Source organism: Mustela putorius, unplaced genomic scaffold (assembly GCF_011764305.1).
Source record: "Mustela putorius furo isolate JIRA1106 unplaced genomic scaffold, ASM1176430v1.1 tig00003988_pilon_pilon_pilon, whole genome shotgun sequence".
NCBI lineage: Eukaryota > Metazoa > Chordata > Mammalia > Carnivora > Mustelidae > Mustela > Mustela putorius.
In genome coordinates, this window is record NW_025422127.1 from 6,598,496 (window position 1) to 6,617,214 (window position 18,719).

At 35.8% G+C, this 18,719-nt stretch overlaps 1 protein-coding gene and 1 pseudogene across 2 annotated transcripts in view; both read right to left on the minus strand.

The window, feature by feature from the left end:
* The window catches only part of TAFA2 (TAFA chemokine like family member 2), a 501,881-nt gene that overhangs the window by 110,911 nt on the left and 372,251 nt on the right, over window positions 1-18,719 (minus strand). The gene's annotated exons all lie outside the window — the stretch shown is intronic.
* LOC106007246 lies at window positions 16,836-18,220 on the minus strand (annotated as a pseudogene).

The window sequence follows — 18,719 nt, forward strand, 5'->3', positions numbered from 1 at the left end:
AGCAACTGCTTGTCTAAGATCAAGACATACAGTAGTGAGCAACATTTTCCCTACTCTCATGAAGCTTTTATTTCAGTAAAATGAGCCATACAATAAATAAAACACCTGAATAAATAATTATATAAGAATAAATGTTATAATGAAAATAAAGCAAGATGGCGAGGTCTCGAGACCCTATTAAGCAGTTGGAAAAGGTTATTCTCAGGAATTGGTAAAATACATTAGCATATGGAAGAGCAAAGTATCCTTAGAAGACCAGAGACTTCTTCACTGAGAAAGCATTTAACCTGAGACTTGAATGACAGTAAACAGACATACTTATTGTCTTCTCCCATGTGACCGAGCACTTGAGAACAGACATATCACCTTTTCTTTTTTTTTTTTGTATGCAGTCTGGCACCAAATTAGCTATTATTATGATATATATTATGTATAGCTTTGAAAAAGTATGAGCAAATAATAAGTATTTACTGTCTACAAGGTCTGGGAGACCAAAAGAAAGAAAAAGATTTTGTTGCCATTTCCAGTAGCTCACGATCTATGTGAAGAGACTACGGAAACACAGGGATCCAAATGGCAAGAAGCAGCATCATGTGCCCCTGCTACAGTATGTATTACCTGAAGACAGCCTGATAAAGTGAACAAAAAGTGGGCTTGCATTAAGAAGACAAGATTCTCAAACCTGACCTTGCACAGAAGAAGACTTGGGACCTTGACAAGTAATTAACTTCTGAGGCTTAAGTTTCTAGTCTGTAAATAGCAGTAAACCTATCTTCCTGCCCTACCTGCGTGTGACAGGACCAAATCAGTGACCAAGTGAAAATAGTAATTATTATCATAGTAAAAATAATTCCTATTAGGATAATCATTAGGATAACACCGTTAAGAACCCAAAGTGCCAAAAAAAATGCCCTAGAGATGGAGACTGTATGATGAATCTATATGATATGGTTTTGATATACTAGAGATTTTAAACATACACAGTCAATTCCTAGACACCATTTTTCCCCCCAAGACAGAGTTTTTTTTTTTGTTGTTTTTTTTTTTGTTTTGTTTTCCTACTCAAAAGGTCATCTTAAAGTTAGTGCTTTAAAGATGGCTTTATTGTGTGGTAAGCAGCAAGTAGGTATGACCTGGGTCTTTAAAGACTGATTCCTTGGCTCTTTCCAGTTCTGATGCAGATTAGTGCAGCCCAGAGCAGCCATAAAAAGGCCACAATGAGTGAATTTTAGCAGAAAGCAATAACAGTGATATATAAAAATGGCTAAAATAAACATACATCAGCTACCTCTAAATGACATATTGACACAATTCTGTGGTCTACTGAACCAACCTCTATCTTCCTCTAGGCATTTTTTCCTCCCAGTGCTCTAAACTTCATTCTCGGAAACTTTAAATCACAATGACGGCTCTGGGGAGCCTCTGCTATTCAGTTACCTTCACTTCTTGATTCCATCATTCTTCAGCAACACCCAAGACTGCTCAGTAGCCAAAACAGGCTCTCCCGAGTGCCCAACATCAACTACACCATTCCTCCTTCTGAGTCAGCAGCAGGATGCCTGCCATCCTCACCACAAAGGTGGAATCCACATCTTTATCCACCGGGACTTTCAGCCAACTGACTCTGATCATTTTTTCTGAAGCACCAACTTTCTCTATCCTTTTTACCTGTCATTAAATCTTCAACTCATTCTCTCTGTTCTGTATTGTCACATCTCTCTTTTTCTTTACCAAACAGAATCTGCCTAAGCCCATTCCAAGTACATAAAAATTGTACATTTCAGTGCTCATGTTCTTTTCTTACATTTAATAGGTCATGTGCCAACAGAGTTGTCCGACTTGGATAAGTAATGTAACATCCCTGGTCCTTCTCATCAGTAAAATTGGGATGAGGTGGACTAAACTGTACTGGATTTCACACTTATATTAAATAGTGAGGGTTTTTTTTAAAAAAGATTTTATTTTATTTATTTGACAGACAGAGATCACAAGTAGGCAGAGAGGCAGGCAGAGAGAGAGAGGGAAGCAGGCTCCCCGCTGAGCAGAGAGCCGATTGCGGGGCTCCATCCCAGGACCCTGAGACCTTGACCTGAGCCAAAGGCAGCGGCTTAACCCACTGAGCCACCCAGGCACCCCAAATAGTGAGGTTTTTTCTTTAAATGCTATTGTATACCTAGTTATAGATATATGTAAAAAAAAAAAAAAATAGGTCAAATAGAGCACCACCTGATACAGGTTGGAATGGGATTCCAGGGCCCTGTTCCCTTGGTGTATCATTCCCCTTTGCTATGGTGCCTGTGAGATACTTCCAAACCATAAGACTCCAAGGAGCCCATGGTCGTCTTTGAACTAAGGGATCAATAAGTTGTTTTCTAGCCCTACTATCCAAAGATGCTATTCAACATAGCTATATAGCAAGAAAAATTGAGTGGGAAAGAATCCATAATGTTGCCAAGTGCTGACTTTTGCTTTATCAAAATGCTCCATAAGCAGTATCTCATTTAACTCCAATAATAAATGATATCATACTCACTTTAACCAATGAAAGGACATACTAAGAAAGAGATTGTAACTTGTTTAAATTTACATGTTTTGTAAGAAGGCTGGGATGAGATTCAAACCTTTGCTTCTTCCACTGTGGTACACTACCTCTAAACCCAATCACCTTTTTCTAACCTAGTCCTCATCCAGCAATAATCACCAATTACATTCTCTAACATATTGTGTTGTGAAGGTGTTCAGCATATCTGATCGATGGTGGATGTTTATATTTACTTATTCTAGTAATAAATAAAGCAGCAGCAAGGAGTAGTTTTGCAGAGATCGCTAAGAAATCATAGTTTTGAATGAAAGAGAGAAATGGGGAGGAGAGTATTGATACATTTACAGTTAAATGTTCTTAAATCTAACATTGCTTTTTTCCTCCAAAACTAAAACTTTTAAATGAACTAGAAAAATTGTGATTACCTGAGCATATTACTTCAAAGAATAAATTTTTAATTGATATTAACCCATACAGTACCATGGAGTCCAGAGTACACACTGGATTTCTAACACTTGTTAAATTCTTCCAACAACAAAATGTAGAAATAATCAGATTTCTTCTCATAATTCCATACCCTTAGAACACCTCTTCTGCAAATCCAGATCCCTTTGGATAATTACAGAAATAGCATAGCTGTGGAAAACATACTAGGGATCTGAACTCAAAAACTTGCTAGATACTGCATTATCATTCCCTGTCTACCAGCTTATATCTTTCCTCAGATTCTATGTTTTCTTTGCTCTTTTTCCTCTGGCAGATGTTCAGGGGCGAATTATGCAATTTAGAACCCAAAATTCCACTCCATCCAGATGCCTAATTTGCTAACTATTCACTTGTCAAAAACATATGTTCACTGTCTATTACGTAATGATGAAAGCTCAGAACAGCTTCTGGTTTCCATTTCATGAATTGATACAGAGAATCTGACAAATGTCCCGGAAGGCATTTTTCACTGCACATTTCCATGAAACCTTTTATTAAATTTCATAAATGCAGCAACATCTGGGATAAAAAAACTTTCTCCCCAGAAGTTCTAATATTCAAAATCATTGTGCATTTTTCTTTTCAAAAATCCATGGACAAATTTGCGGGATAATGGTAAAATTTAATGGGGTCTCCAAGTTTTGTTAAAAGTTTAGTTGATCTTGAAAAGAGCCACTCTACCCTACTTTGAAAACAATTCTTATTGATCCTTGTTGAATTTTTAAAGAAAAGTGCATTTGTATTAGTTTCTCCTACTACAGTAGTTGCTAACATCGTTCATAGTGTCAAGGTCAACATTACTCTGTGGATCAGTAATGAAATCAAAAGCATCTGTGTCATTTACTTTAATATGAAAAATTTATAAAACAGTTGCATGGGGATGGATAGTAGAAATAACTAGACCACAACAAATAATACCATATTGTGTTCTCACATCTGTTTCGATATATCAAAATAATATGGGAAACAAGCTTTTGTTGCCTATAACATCCACATTTATTCCCTCATTGATTTTAACTAAACTCTAATAAGCACTAATATAAATAAGCACTAATATAAGTAATGTAAGAATAGTAATATTCTACCTACCTACCTACCTACCTACCTACTTGGCTTTCTTGAACTCTACCTAACTGTGAGTCTTAGGAACTCCCAATACCCAGAATAATGTCAGTTAGAATAATACAAAGAAATGAAGAGAAGTTGGAAGGAGGAAGACAAGGAAGAAGAAATATCAAGCTTTATTATACCACCTTTTCTGTCCCACTAAATAAGCTATTCACTGATTATTTGGTGACCCTGTGAATAAATGAATATGAAAATACAGTGAAAAGAATTCTACTTGGGAAAGGAGATGGATTTTAATCCTATGTTTTTTCCCTAGCAAGAATAGAAACTCATTGGCCTCTCTGGATCTCACACACAACATGAAGGACTGAGACTACGTGACTTGTAAATCTAACATTAACATTCTATGAGGGAGTATATATATATATATATATATATATATATATATGGGAATGTATGCATATATGGAAACTCTTGTTCTTTGTTTAGAGATATTATGCAATCACTGGGTATATCTAGATACTAAACCTTGGGAAGATGTCTGTATCCTTGCTAATTTGTTGGTGGTAGAGACAGCTTTTCTTATTGCCTGCACACATTAGGCATTCATTCAATGATTAGTTAGTTCCCTTTTTCCCTCAAGAATTACTACCTATTTGATAGAGCTTTACACACACACACACACACACACATCAGACATCAAACAATTAAATGTGCTCACTAAAACATCTCATTGCTATTTGAACTAATTGCTATATGTCAGATGAACATATCTCTTACCTCACTTTCTTTAACTAAAGGGTAAAATGTTGACATAGTCATATTAATGATTAAGTATTTCTAGTATAAGTGAAAGGCTTAAAGATTCTCAAATTTTTATTAGGTGGAATCTGTTTTTACTGGTCCTTTTTAATATCCAATTTAGGATGTAGTTATGAAATAAAAAGAAAATCAAAATACATCTGCAGTTAAATAAGAGTACCACTTCAGAACTGAAATTGGAGATTTTACGTTGAGATAGCCTACTGAGGGTTACCTCTTAATAAAGTGGATTCCAAGAAAGAAAGGGAAGAAGAAAAAGGAAAAAGGAAGACAGGGAGGGAGGGAGTAGAGACAGGAAAAGAGAGACCCTTAGAAACAAGTGTTATTTCAGAGCTGTTCTAGGAAACTGTGTGTCATTTGGACTGTGACTCATATTAACATAAATTTGCAAGTAAGAACTCTAATAAGAACATATTTATCCTCCATCCTTAAAATTCCACCAGCACCTCTCCAAGAGAATGTTAATTATAACAATGTATAACTGACTTTATGGGATTTAAATTTGGAGAAATTTTTTTTTAATTAACTCATTTTCTGCCATGCTTCAAAACTTGTTCTTAAAACTTAAGAAATGAAAATTCTGAATTCATATTTCTAAATTTTGAATGAGCTTTTAATCTATAGGGAATTTTTCCAGCCATGATCTTCTTTGAGTTTCATAGTCCACCTACAGGTAAATCAGAATTGTTAGCCCCATTTTACAGATAATCACAGTTATAAGTGATTAAATGAATTAATTTTAAAAATTAGCTAAAATTTTATACTTGAAATCAGTTATAAAGTCACAAATACAAGAAATTTTATAGATCTTTATGAATAACCTCCCTTTTGAGTATATTTTAGAAATCTAATTTCTCATTCATTCTTAGGGAGTCATTTGCATTAATTTAGTCTGTGACTCTGCCATGCGTAAAAATGTGCATCTCTTTCTTCACTGATGATGAGAAGAACATGAATTCAAGATATCAAGAAATGGTTCTCTCACCTCTAAATCTCATAACTTGAACACCATAGATCTAAAATAAACCATCTCTTCATTAGGCACATTCGTGTATATACACATTTGCTGTGAGGTGATAGTATTAAGTTGGAAGCAGTATCAAGATGTAAGGGTAATGAAATGGTGCTTTCCTCCCTGCCCTCCAACTCTAATCTATTACAACTTTAGTGCCACCTACATATTCTAAATCAGGATAAATATGCAACTGTAAAGAGGCAAAATGCAGTTAAAGTAAAGCGGATACAAAACTAAGAAACCAGTATGGAGGACAAAATACTTGTTCACCACACACCTTCCCGATGTTAAATGTCACTTCTCTAAAGGTCTCTAATTCTTCAGACACAGAAGATTTGCCTACGGTTTTGCAACAGGTTTAGTTCATAATACCACACTCTGAGCATACTGTATAATAATTTTGTTTATGCTTCCTTCTTCCCCACTAGACTATGAAATACTCAAAAGGTCTGAGTCTTGACCTTTGTATTCCTAGGGCCAACATAATGTCTAGGACGTAGTATATCCTAAGCTGTATGTATATGTAATAAAGTAAATGAGCTGGTGATTCACATCGTGGGAATCACAAACACATTCTCTAAGGAGTAGAGCCTACCCAAGATCAGAAGAAGAACCAGTAGTATAATCAAGATTCAGATCCAGGTATTTCATGGGTTTGTGATTGATAATTTTGACCATTCATTCTATATATTTCTCTATAGCATTATACCTAATTTTAGGAAATAACATGGTAGTTATTTTTTTGCTCTATAAATAAGCTAACAGCATATGAATAAAATATTATTTAAAATTGGTGTCAAAGAGTCTTTTAATTTTATTCTTTGTGTACCAAAATAAGCATAGTATGTGTATAATTTTTACTTTATTACACCATTTTTAAAAAATGTTTATGAAAAATGTTCCAAAATCCGTTTCTTTGGGTCAAAGCCAATCTTCATAAACTATATTTAACTGAATTAATTTCAGTGCAGGTGCTCATTAACTTTGCTATCTAAGAGCTCAGAGTCCCTAAGTAGGTCACATTTTCAGCTTCAATCCTAGATAAACCACTCAACCTCTGAGTACTTCTGCTTGCAAGTCAGTAAAGTGAGTAGTTGTATCAGAAAACCTCACAGGTTCTGTCCTGCTCACAGCATTCTATATTGACATACCATTTTCAGGAATCTTAGTATGAACTCTACACTAGCTCCAGTTCTTAAGCTAGCAGCAAATAAAGATCGTCTTCCTCTCTCCTCCAAATCAATTGGGTCCTTCAATTTTTATATCCTTTTGGTGTAAATCCACACTTTTTTTTTTTTTGATGGAGAGAGATCACAAGTAGGCAGAGAGGCAGGCAGAGAGAGAGGAGGAAGCAGGCTCCCCACTGAGCAGAGAGCCCGATGCAGGGCTCGATCCCAGGACCCTGGGATCATGACCTGAGCTGAAGGCAGAGGTTTTAACCCACTGAGCCACCCAGGCGCCCCCACACATAAAATTTTTTAAAATGAGGTAGGGGAGTTTTTAGAATAAACTGGCAACAGAACTCAAAGCAGGACTTATGCATGAACAAACAGGAGCCACATGCCAAAGCCGTTATTGTGGTGAAAAACTTGAAGTTGGCCCCAAAGATAGCCAACTATTGGTTCCTAATAGATTCCTCTCCCTTTGAATGTGGGTGAGACCTGTGATTTGCTTATAACCAGAAGAAGATGGCAGAAGTAATGGGAGGTCACTTCATGACTGTGTTATATAAGACTGTCCTGTTAGCAAAGTGGCTGCACAGTCTCTCTTGCCAGCTGTGAAAGAAGCAAGCTGCCATAAAAAGGAGAAGCTCATGCTGCAAGAACTGCTAGTAGTCTCTAGCAGCAGATGGTAGCCTTAGCCCTAGGCTGCAAGGAAATGAATTGTGAGTAACCCGAGTGAGCTAGGAAGTTAAGTTCTTACCCAGTTGAGCCTCTGATGAGACTGAGCCCCAGCCAACGTCTGGACTGCAGCCTAGTGAGACCCTGAAGCACAGAGCCCAGTTATACCATGTCTGGACTCCTGACTTACAAAAAGCACAAGATAATAAATGTGTGTTGTTGCTGTTTTTTTTGTTTTGTTTTGTTTTAAGATTTTATTTATTTATTTGACAGAGATCACAAGTAGGCAGAGAGGTAGGCAGAGAGAGTGAGAGGGAAGCAGGCTCCCTGCTAAGCAGAGAGCCCAATGCGGGACTCGATCCCAGGACCCTGAGATCATGACCTGAGCCGAAGGCAGTGGCTTAACCCACTGAGCCACCTGGGTGCCCCCAAATGTGTGTTGTTTGAAGCTGCTAATTTTGTGTTAGTTTTTCATGGTATAATAGGTAATGAATATAAACTATGAAAGTAACCTCGGTCTCTTCATGCTTGCATTTTGTGTAGGGTGCTCCATACACTTAGGAAGTAAAAAACATAGTGACCCATTTCATCTCCTCTAGAAAAAACAATAGACATAGCTATTTTGTTTCTTAAAAATGCATTACATTTTATCCTCTCAGAAATCTGAAATAAAACACACCTCAGAAAATGAAAGACAAATTTATTCTCAAAGTAACAGTGAAGGCTCCAGCCATTGTTTGTGCTTAGGGTCCAAAAATACTGATAGTAACAAGTCTTACTTAAATTCATTCAGTCATTCATTTATCAAGTCTTGAATGCATTTCTATTTGGCGGAAATTGTAAAAGGTGCTCTGGGGAATACAGATATGAATAAGACATGACTAGTGCCCTAAGAGAAATTACAGGTTGTTGTGCTAAGTTTTGAGACTATGTTGTCAATATAAAAAAGTTTAAATTGTTTGTAATAGCATGTATCTTAAAGGATCACAGCTTCAGAACAGCAGAAAATAAATTCATTACAGAAAAGCAAAACTGATAAAAAAAAAAAAAAGAAAAGCAAAACTGTTTATATGAACTAATCTATACCATCTTTGGGGGGAAAAAATTGGCTTCAGTTAAATGACCATAAGTCTTATGAATGGATGGGTAATATTTCAATAATCAGATACATGAAAGAAAACATTCTATTTTCCATAGAAAACAATGTGTAAAGGTACTTAGAGGTAACAGTGAGAGGCATGTTCAAAGAGTAAGTGATTTTGGCTTGAAAGGCATCATGGTTTATTGGAAAATGCAAGAGCATAGGACATAGCATCAATTAAATCATGAAGGTATCTACCTTTGGCTCAAGTCATCATCCCAAAGTGCTGGGATCAAGTCCCACATCAGGTTCCTTCCTCGGTAGGGAGCCTGCTTCTTCCTCTGCCTGCTGTTCTCCCTGATTGTGCTCACTCTCTTATTCTCTCTCTCTCTGACAAATAAATAAATAAAATATTTAAAAATTGAATAAATAAATAAATATAAATATAAATATAAATAAAATAAAAATAAAAAATAAATCATGAAGGCTTGAACCAGGCTGGAATGGAAGAGAAGATCCCAACAGAAAAGAAGGACATTGTGGACCTTGCCTGCAAGAAACAGGCAACTGTTGCATGAGAAAGATGATAGAGAGACAGAAACTGAAAATGATTTTGAAGTGTCAAACCTGTGTGAAAGGCAACAGAAGCATCATTGGAAGCAGTTGGAGAGATAAGAGGCAGTACAAGTTTGTGCGGAGGGAGCTGATGGATCTGGTACGTGATGGACTTAAAGGGAGAAGTGAGTGAGAAGAGAGGTGAGGACAAGGAGGTCAAGGAGGTGTGACAATGAGGAAGCCTGTTAAAATGCGGTCTCACTTGAGTATTGAGTGTAGAGTGAGTAAAGACACAAGTTCAGAGAGAATGTGGACACTTACTGGCCACATATAAGACACGTTTAAGGCAGCAAAGCAACAAGGATCTTGAATAAGAACATGGAAAAAATAAAAGAAGGTTGGAGTTACTTGAATGCTTTTCAGGGTATGTTTTCCTATAAGTCAAAAGGAGAGTTCTGGTCTGAATATTTTCCAAAAAATTAGAAGTATTATATCTGAAAGAACCCACTGAAATACACACAGCAAAAATCTTAAATATAATTTGGTTATTGTTGACACACATGCCCTTTGGTACACAGCAGCTCTCCTGTCTGTTAGGGAAAATTAAAGGAAAAAAATAGAACTTCTGTCCTAATTTTTAATGTAGTATAAGACAGACACATCTATAAAAATGGAATTATGCATATCCATGATGAGTGTAAGAGAATTGGTGAAAGTTCAGAGAAATATGGAGTTATTTTAGATCTATCTTCTTTGGGCAATTTTCTGACACACTTTCCATTTCTTAATACAGCACCCAGAATTGAAGCAATGACAGCTAGATGTAAGATTATAACACTTATGTTTTCAGTTATGAAAAGCAAGTCATTTCTTGATGATGAGTGTTAGTTAGGTCCAGACAAGCAGATAATACCATGCTTACTAGTCCTATAATTTGCATTTTGTTTTAGAAATTTTTTTTCTACATTTTCTCTTTTTAGAGTATGTGTGGCACACAACCTAACAGTAACTGAGTGCTAAGCTTTTTTCACATGGTCCACAGCATTTGGCATAATTCTATACAGAGAAGGTACTTATAACTACTTATTAGTTTATATATATTAGTTTATATAGAGTTTATATATATATATTATTTATATATATATATATATAAACATGTATAGTTTTATATATAGCTTATATGTATATTATTTATATATTTTAGTGTATATATAGTTTTAAGGTTGCTTATAACCACGTATTAATTTATGTATAATATATAATGTGCATATATATACAAATGTGCATATATTTATAAATTTGAAATTGTGTGTTCAGTGATGAAATGGATGTCAAATAAGAGGCAAAGTGACTATTCATTAAATACTTAGAAGAAACATACAATCTTAAAAATAGTGATGACAAAAAATTTTGAAATTTATAAGAAAATTAGGGAACAGTCCTAAGCTTAGAATCGATGCTATGTATAAAACAAAGTGTTAACAACCATCATAAAGAAAATAATTTGTGAATATTTGCATGGCTGTAAGTCAGACAGCACATGTGGCCTTCTGAAACAGAACATAGAATTTTCCAGTGGCCAGGGAATCTCACCCTTTATGGAAAATGTTACTCTCAGCTCTGACTCACATCAAGATGCATTATGCGTGGGCTAGCCAGTGTTCCCCTTATTCATTCATAATTTCATTCATTCATTTCCTCTCTTGTGTGTTTGCACATTCTCTCTCTCTCAGATCTATTATTAACATTTCATATTTTGCTAGATTGTCTTGGACTTTAGATGTATACTTAGGGGAATAACAGAAGATCAATAAAGGAACACAGTTTTAATTTCTAGAAAGAATGATTCCTTACAAATATTATGAAATCAAGACAACCAACAGACACATGAGAAGATGCTCAGCATCACTCATCATCAGGGAAATATAAATGGAAACCACAATGAGATACACCCCACACCTGTCAGAATGACTAAAATCAAAAACGCAAGAAATAACAAGTGTCAACGAGGGTGGGGAGGAAAAGGAACTCTTTTCGCGCTGTTGGAGGGAATACAAACTGGTGCAGCTACTGTGGGAAAGAGTACAGGGTTTCCTCAAAAAATTAAAAATAGAACTACCCTACAATCCAGTAATTGCGCTACTGGGTGTTTACCCAAAAAATACAAAACACTAATTCAAAGGGATACGTGCCCCCCTATGTTTTATTACAGCATTATTTATAATAGCTAAACTATGGAAGCAGCCAAAATGCCCGCCAATAAATGAATGGATATAAAAAAGATGCAGTGTACAGATAAAATGGAATATGGTTCAGCCATAAAAAAAGAATGAAGTCTTGCCATTTGCAACAACACGGATGGAGCTAGAGAGTATAATGCTAAGTAAAATGAATCAGTCAGAGAAAGACAAATCCCATATGATCTCACTCATAGGTGGAACTTAAACAACAAAATAAAAAGCAAAGGACAAAGAGAGAGAAACCAAGAAAGAGACTCTTAACTATAAAGAACAAACCGATGGTAACCAGAGTGGAGGGGTATGGGGAGATGGTGAGATGGGTGATGGAGATTAAAGAATATATGTATCAGATGAAAAAAATTTTTTAATTTAAAAAATAATCAATGTTATGTTATCAGAAGGAACAGCACTGACAAATATGGCTCATTCAGCAGAGTCTGCGGGTTGTTCTCCAATATCCATGTTCTCCTACTTTTATAGTAAGAGAACGTCTCAATCCTTAGCTGGGGATCTTACCCCCCAGAATAAACCAGGTCCAGCCCATTGCAGGTGGCCATAAGTTTCAGTTGTAACCAAAGGGATGCCAGGCAAAGTATTATGTGCAATTTATAAGTTGTTCCCACAAAACAAACTGGCTTATCCACTCCTTCGTCTTTTCTGCCAGTTTAGACCACAGAGAAGAAGGGGGTTGTGGTAGGAGGCTGGAACAAGGCAAAAGTATCCTCAAGCTTAATCAATTCTTGCAGTCAATCTCCAATACCATTTCAGAATTTTATGGAATAGCCTTCCCTCTTGTTTAAAGCAGCATTATTTTGGATCTTGTCATGTCGTTGAATGTCTATTCTTTTCATTCTAAAAAGCTCATTATACATGAGCTACTAAGGAAGTAGGAGATTCTCCATCATTATTTGTTCTTAGACAGCATGCTCATTTTATTTTCCCTCCAAATTCACAGTTCCATTGGAAAAAAAAAAAAACAACTATTCTATTCAAATAATCTTAGATCTGTAAGGAGCTTTATGTAACATGCAGTCTGGTGTTTCCTGATATGTATTTAATTGGATAGGCAGTAGCCAGCCTCATGAGATAGGAATAAAAGGCATCAAAGTCAAAAAAGGTTTGGAAAACACTTAAAATTAATTCCCTTCTTTAAGATTCACAAAACATATTAGCATATCAAAAATATGAGCATTCCTGAAATACAGGAACATGTTTAGCTTTTTTCCCCTAACAATGGAACATGGAAACATTTTAAACACAAAATGTATTAACATTTTATAACTGCTATTCTGCTTATATTCTTTGGGGAACTTTTAAAAAATTATTTTTATTAAAATATATTATTTGCCCCAGGCATACAGGTCTGTGAATCATCAGGCTTACACATTTCACAGCACTCACCATAGCACATACCCTCCCCAATGCCAATAACCCAGCCACCCTATCCCTATACCCCATCATCTCCCAGCAACCCTCAGTTTATTTTGTGAGATTAAGAGTCTCTTATGGTTTGTCTCCCTCCTGATCTCTTTGGGGAATTTTTAATCACTAGATAAAGCATAAGTTCCTTCATGTCAACAAATACTTCTTCAAGTCTTGCTAAGATATATTCCAATAATGGAAAACTCGCTACTTCACAGGATGGTCCATTTCACCCACTTTTCACTTCTCAAAATAAAGACATGAATTAGGATAAATATTAATTGGTTCTGTTAAATGTGTCCATATCTACCTTCTTTTGGCCACAACGTAGTAAAGTTGATTTGCTAGTGCAGTGATGGCATCTAAAAGTTCAATGAAGGCACTTGAAGCAACCCACACCTAACCCCTCTAATATTCCCATCCCCCTGCAGCAGTGTTTAATCAATTCTCTTCAGGTTCATGAGCACCATACAAGCCAGATAGATAGGAGTAAATTGAGGAAATTTTGCTTTCACTCAAACATCTAATAACATAGTAAATATCACTGAAGAAAAGTCATTATTTTCTGATAAGCAACATGACCAATTTCATTACTTGCCATATGACTAGAAACTCAAGAATTGCAAAATTAATTATATAACTGAAATGCATTTAGTCTTCCACATCCATTCTCCTAATCAATAATTGTTGCCTCAGTACACAGTCATAAATTTATATGTGTATGAGCCACATTAATATTTCATTAGTCATGTCAATAAAGTATTGTCTATTAGAAATTTTAAAACAACATAGATCTACCAAAGTGATAGGATTTACAGTTTAACTAACTTTATTTATATAAGTCTACATAGTAAAAATATGTGTAGCAGTAGTAACTAATTATAAAATTAAAAAATGCTTTACCAAAATAACCAATTTTGAAAAACAAGTATCAAAATTATTTGTTGTGACCAACAACAAATAATGGCTAATTTGTGTGTGACCAACTTGCTTTCGGTCAGATCACATGCTACCATTTCATGGATTAACCAAATACACAGTTATCAAAAAAAAATTTTTTTTAACTGCATTCACTAAGTTTAAGTAATCAAATTGATTTCAGTCAAATCTTGGACCTCACTAATAGTAGCTCTCAACATTAAATGTCAGAAGTTTAATTAAAGAAAATTAATAATGATTCCTCTGAGCTCTGAGTAATATGTAAACTTTTGAATAGCTGTCTAATGACTCTACATGGACAGTGTGATTCTGAATATGAATATATTCTTGAATAAATTAATATTGTTCTTGTTTCTTTTCTTGATTATAATTTCAAATTAAACTTACTCAAATGTCTTGTCACATCGGTAAGATATTTGTGGATATTAATTAATTCTATTTAAAAGAAAAAATGGTCTCATGATACATTTCATTCCTGAGCTGTTTGTTTGATACCTAATGTATCAAGGAGATGAGAATTTAATAAGGATGGACTAAAGTTTAGCATCAAGGAGATGAGAATTTACAAGGAGATGAGAATTTAATAGGGATGGACTAAAGTTTAGCATCATCCTTACCCAAATCTGTATTATACCCAAATCTGCCATTAGTTTGGCTTGAGACATGACGTTGCAAATGCCAAGGAGTCAAAAGTCTACTTCAATGCCATTTCTGGCCTCATTGAACTTGTATGTGATCAATGATCATGTAATGGGTAGATTACCATTTCTAATCACAATATTAGTATAAACCAAAGACAAATCATTTCAATCCACTGTTACTATGTGAATATGTAACTTGGAGGAAGTCTCCTTGGAGGAAGTCTCCTCTCCAAAAAGGAGAGAATTGATTAAACACAAATTGATTAAACACAAATAAAGGAGACTTTATTTCTTACTTAAAATAATTTCAGTCACTAATGCAAATGTATTTTTCTAAGAGTAAAATACTGTAACAATTTATATTGAATAATGAAAGCTGCTAATTTTATGTTGAAAATTATTTTAAAAATCCAAAGAGTTAAACAGAGAAGTACATGTGATTAATAAATATCAAGGAAAAATACATTAGCTAGATATTTTAGAAAGAACTTATCTTCTTGATCCAAAAGTTTTTATGAAATGTAGATAATCATCATCATCATCATCTGAGTAATAAGGTAGAATAGTATGGATGATATTATCATTCTAATCTCTCTAGAATTATTTAGCATATAAACATTGATACCATTAAAAAAACTGTAATTACTTCAAGTCATTTTCCATCCAAACATAAATAACACAGTGTACAAAAAAGAAGAAAGTCTGAGAGGAAAATGTAGTACTCTAAAATAACTTATTCCTCCACTCTACTTCAGTTCATATTCTTTTTTTTTTTAATTTTTTATTTTTTATAAACATATATTTTTATCCCCAGGGGTACAGGTCTGTGAATCACCAGGTTTACACACTTCACAGCACTCACCAAAGCACATACCCTCCCCAATGTCCATAATCCCACCCCCTTCTCCCAAACCCCCTCCCCCCGGCAACCCTCAGTTTGTTTTGTGAGATTAAGAGTCACTTATGGTTTGTCTCCCTCCCAATCCCATCTTGTTTCATTTATTCATATTCTAACAAAAATAGAGTTCAAAAACTTTCAAAAGCACATTTTTGAAAAAAAAATCAAAACAACACAAACACAACCCAACCATGTATGTATTGCAACTGATTGCTATGAATAAAATACTTGTTTAGCTGTAAAAATAAAGTTTAGCTGAATAAAAACTTGTTTTTATGTCCGGTAGAAGTACACTGGATACGTATTTGGCCCACAGAAGCCAAGGCCAAAGTCATATTTCACAATCACAAAATTAAATTCTGAGGTGTGTTCATAAATCTAAAGTTTTATATTGCATAAAACCATTGACACTCACTTATTATAAAGTTAAGATCCTTCTACTGCATGTGAAGCGGACCATGCAGATTTCTGTATGGTCTCAGTATGCATCACCAGATAATGAAGTCTTTTGTGAACAAAGAAGGAGAAAAAAAAAGAACACTATCTTTGTAGACGAACTGATTTAGTTTTGAATCATTGAGTGACACTAGACAAATGATCTGAATTATTTGAACCCTTTGGATAATAACATGTACTTTGCAGGAGTGAAAGGATTTAAATGGATCACATCTGTAAAGGCCGTAACTCAGTGCTTGGTCTGTACAGATCTGCATTAACTGGTACTTTTCACTTTCTTCTTCCCCTGGCCTGTCCTCAATGTTTGGAATTGCTGTCGGTGTCAGTTTGTGAACTGTACAGAAAAATAGGAACATAGAAATTTGGAAATGAAGGGAATTTTGAGAACATCTACTTTGTTGTTTTCAATTTTTTTTAGCAGCAAAATATAATCCCAAATGGGACCCCAGTATAAAACTGATCAACTCAGAGCTGCTGTGGTTGAAGCAGAGATGGAAGGCCCTGAATCCACATTTACCCTGATCAGACCATCCTGGATCACACCATCCTACAGAATTCCAGACTATTGCAATGGAATGGGAAATCAGAAAGCAAGGGCGCTTCTGAGTAGTGTTTGCCGGCAACTGGTTTTCTTCCAAATTGTGTGCCCTTGCTGAAGTCACTTAATCTCTTTGGGTTATTATTATTATTATTATTATTATTATTAGAAAATAAGATGCTTGAAATATTCCAGGTAAGTGAACCCAGTCCATCTCTTCTCTTTCTTTTAGCACCAAACTTAGGTTAATCTATATAAATAGTTTTATCAAAAGTTGTCAGTTGTGGCAAATTGTATTTTCAAAGATGGTAGTCATGAAATTTCCCTTCCTACATGCCCTTTTGCACTGTGGTCTTGCCACTTGCCAATAAAGAGATGTAATCACTTACCCTACCCCCCACTTTTGAGTCTAATTATCCTACCTCATCTGCACTGGTCATAGTTCATTGCTTGTACCCAACACCATGCAACAACACAATGACACTGTGTGATTTCCCAAGCTGGATCAGAAAGACTATGCAATTTTTATCTGCTTCTCTTGGAAAGCTCACCTACCAGATATTCCCACTCTGGACACTTCCTCTCAGAGACAACCCCAGCATCAACCTGGATTACCCTGTAGGTGCCCTGGTCAATAGTCCCAGCCAAGTCCCATCTCCAAGCTATGCCAGACCAGGCACCAGATAGGAGAACAAAGCCTCCAGATGATTCTAGCCCCAGTCCCTAAGTCACTTGAAGTCAATGGAGTGTTCCCAACCCAAAACCCAAATAAGCCCCATTGTGCCATGTCCAAATTCCTAATCCAAAGAATCCAAGAGCATATTGAAATTATCTTTTTGCCACTAAGTTTGAGGTGGCTGATTATGCAGCAACAGATAACCAGAACATACATAGCTTTATTATTTACTGAACCTAATGTCTTCTGCACATTTTTCATATCCTTAAATCTTACAAGCACCCAGTCTTTAAACCTCCGTCTTACCTTCACATTCCTGACATATTGCATTCTTTTTTTTTTTTTTTTCAGTCAATGAAGGGAAAACAGAATCTTGGGGCTTTGGGCAGGAGGCTACCCTACAGAAGAGGTGGTGGAGGAGCCTTATTTAACCTTCTTTTGGGGGCGCAGATTGTTGGTATGGCCGTACTTCTTGGGGCAGATGACAGCGTGGGGGTGCAGGCGAGCACAACACTGGCAGAAGATAAACTTGTCATGGTTGTGTTTCTGGGCCAGTGCATGGAGGGAAGGCTCAACGATGCCTCCCCAGAGCCGAGACACCAAGTGCAGGGTAGACTCTTTCTGGATATTGTAGTCTGACAGAGTGTGGCCATCTTCCAGCTGATACCCGCACAAATCAGATGCTGCAGGTCAGGTGGGATGCCTTTCTCGTCTTGGATTTTGACTTTGACATCACTAGAGGGTGATGGTCTTGCCCATCAGGGTCTTCACAAAAATCTGCATCTCTGTGTCTGTTGGTGTGAATTCGCAAGGCTGCCACAACCAAACCCCTCGGCCACCTCATTGAAGATAAAGTGAAATACTGCATTCTGATTCTCTCCCTACCTCATCTTTTTTGTGGTTCATTTCCTCTAACAAACTCTTGAAAGAAGGCAGTCTTAGAGGTCATTTCTTTAGTCTTCTTCCTATCTCCTCTTGATAAGCTCACCCACTACTAGGGTTTAAATTATCACTTCATTTATTCATTAATAATTCAATAGATATTTATTGTGTACCTAGAAGGTGTGTCAGACACTGTTCTAAAACTGAACATATATAGCTGAACACCAAACAGGTAATATCCTTCCTGCGATGATATGTAAGTTCTAGTAAAAATAGAAAATAATTTGGCATACAATAACATAATAATCCAAGTAGAAACAAGGGATACAAAGAAATATAAAGCAGGTTGAAAAGGACAGAGAGTTACTATTTTTATATAGAGTGGTAGTGGAAGACATTTTTAATAGGATGTATTTAATCACAGACCTACATAAAATGAGGGATCCAGTCTTATTCATATTGAGAGATCATTCCAGGAAGAGGTCTATGACCAGAGTGTTCAAAAATAACAAGAAGGCAGGAATAGCTGGAATAGAGTGAGGAAGTAGGACAGTAGCAGAAGATGTAACTAGAGTTATCCAGGAAGCAGACTAAATGAGATCTTTTGGCTATCACAA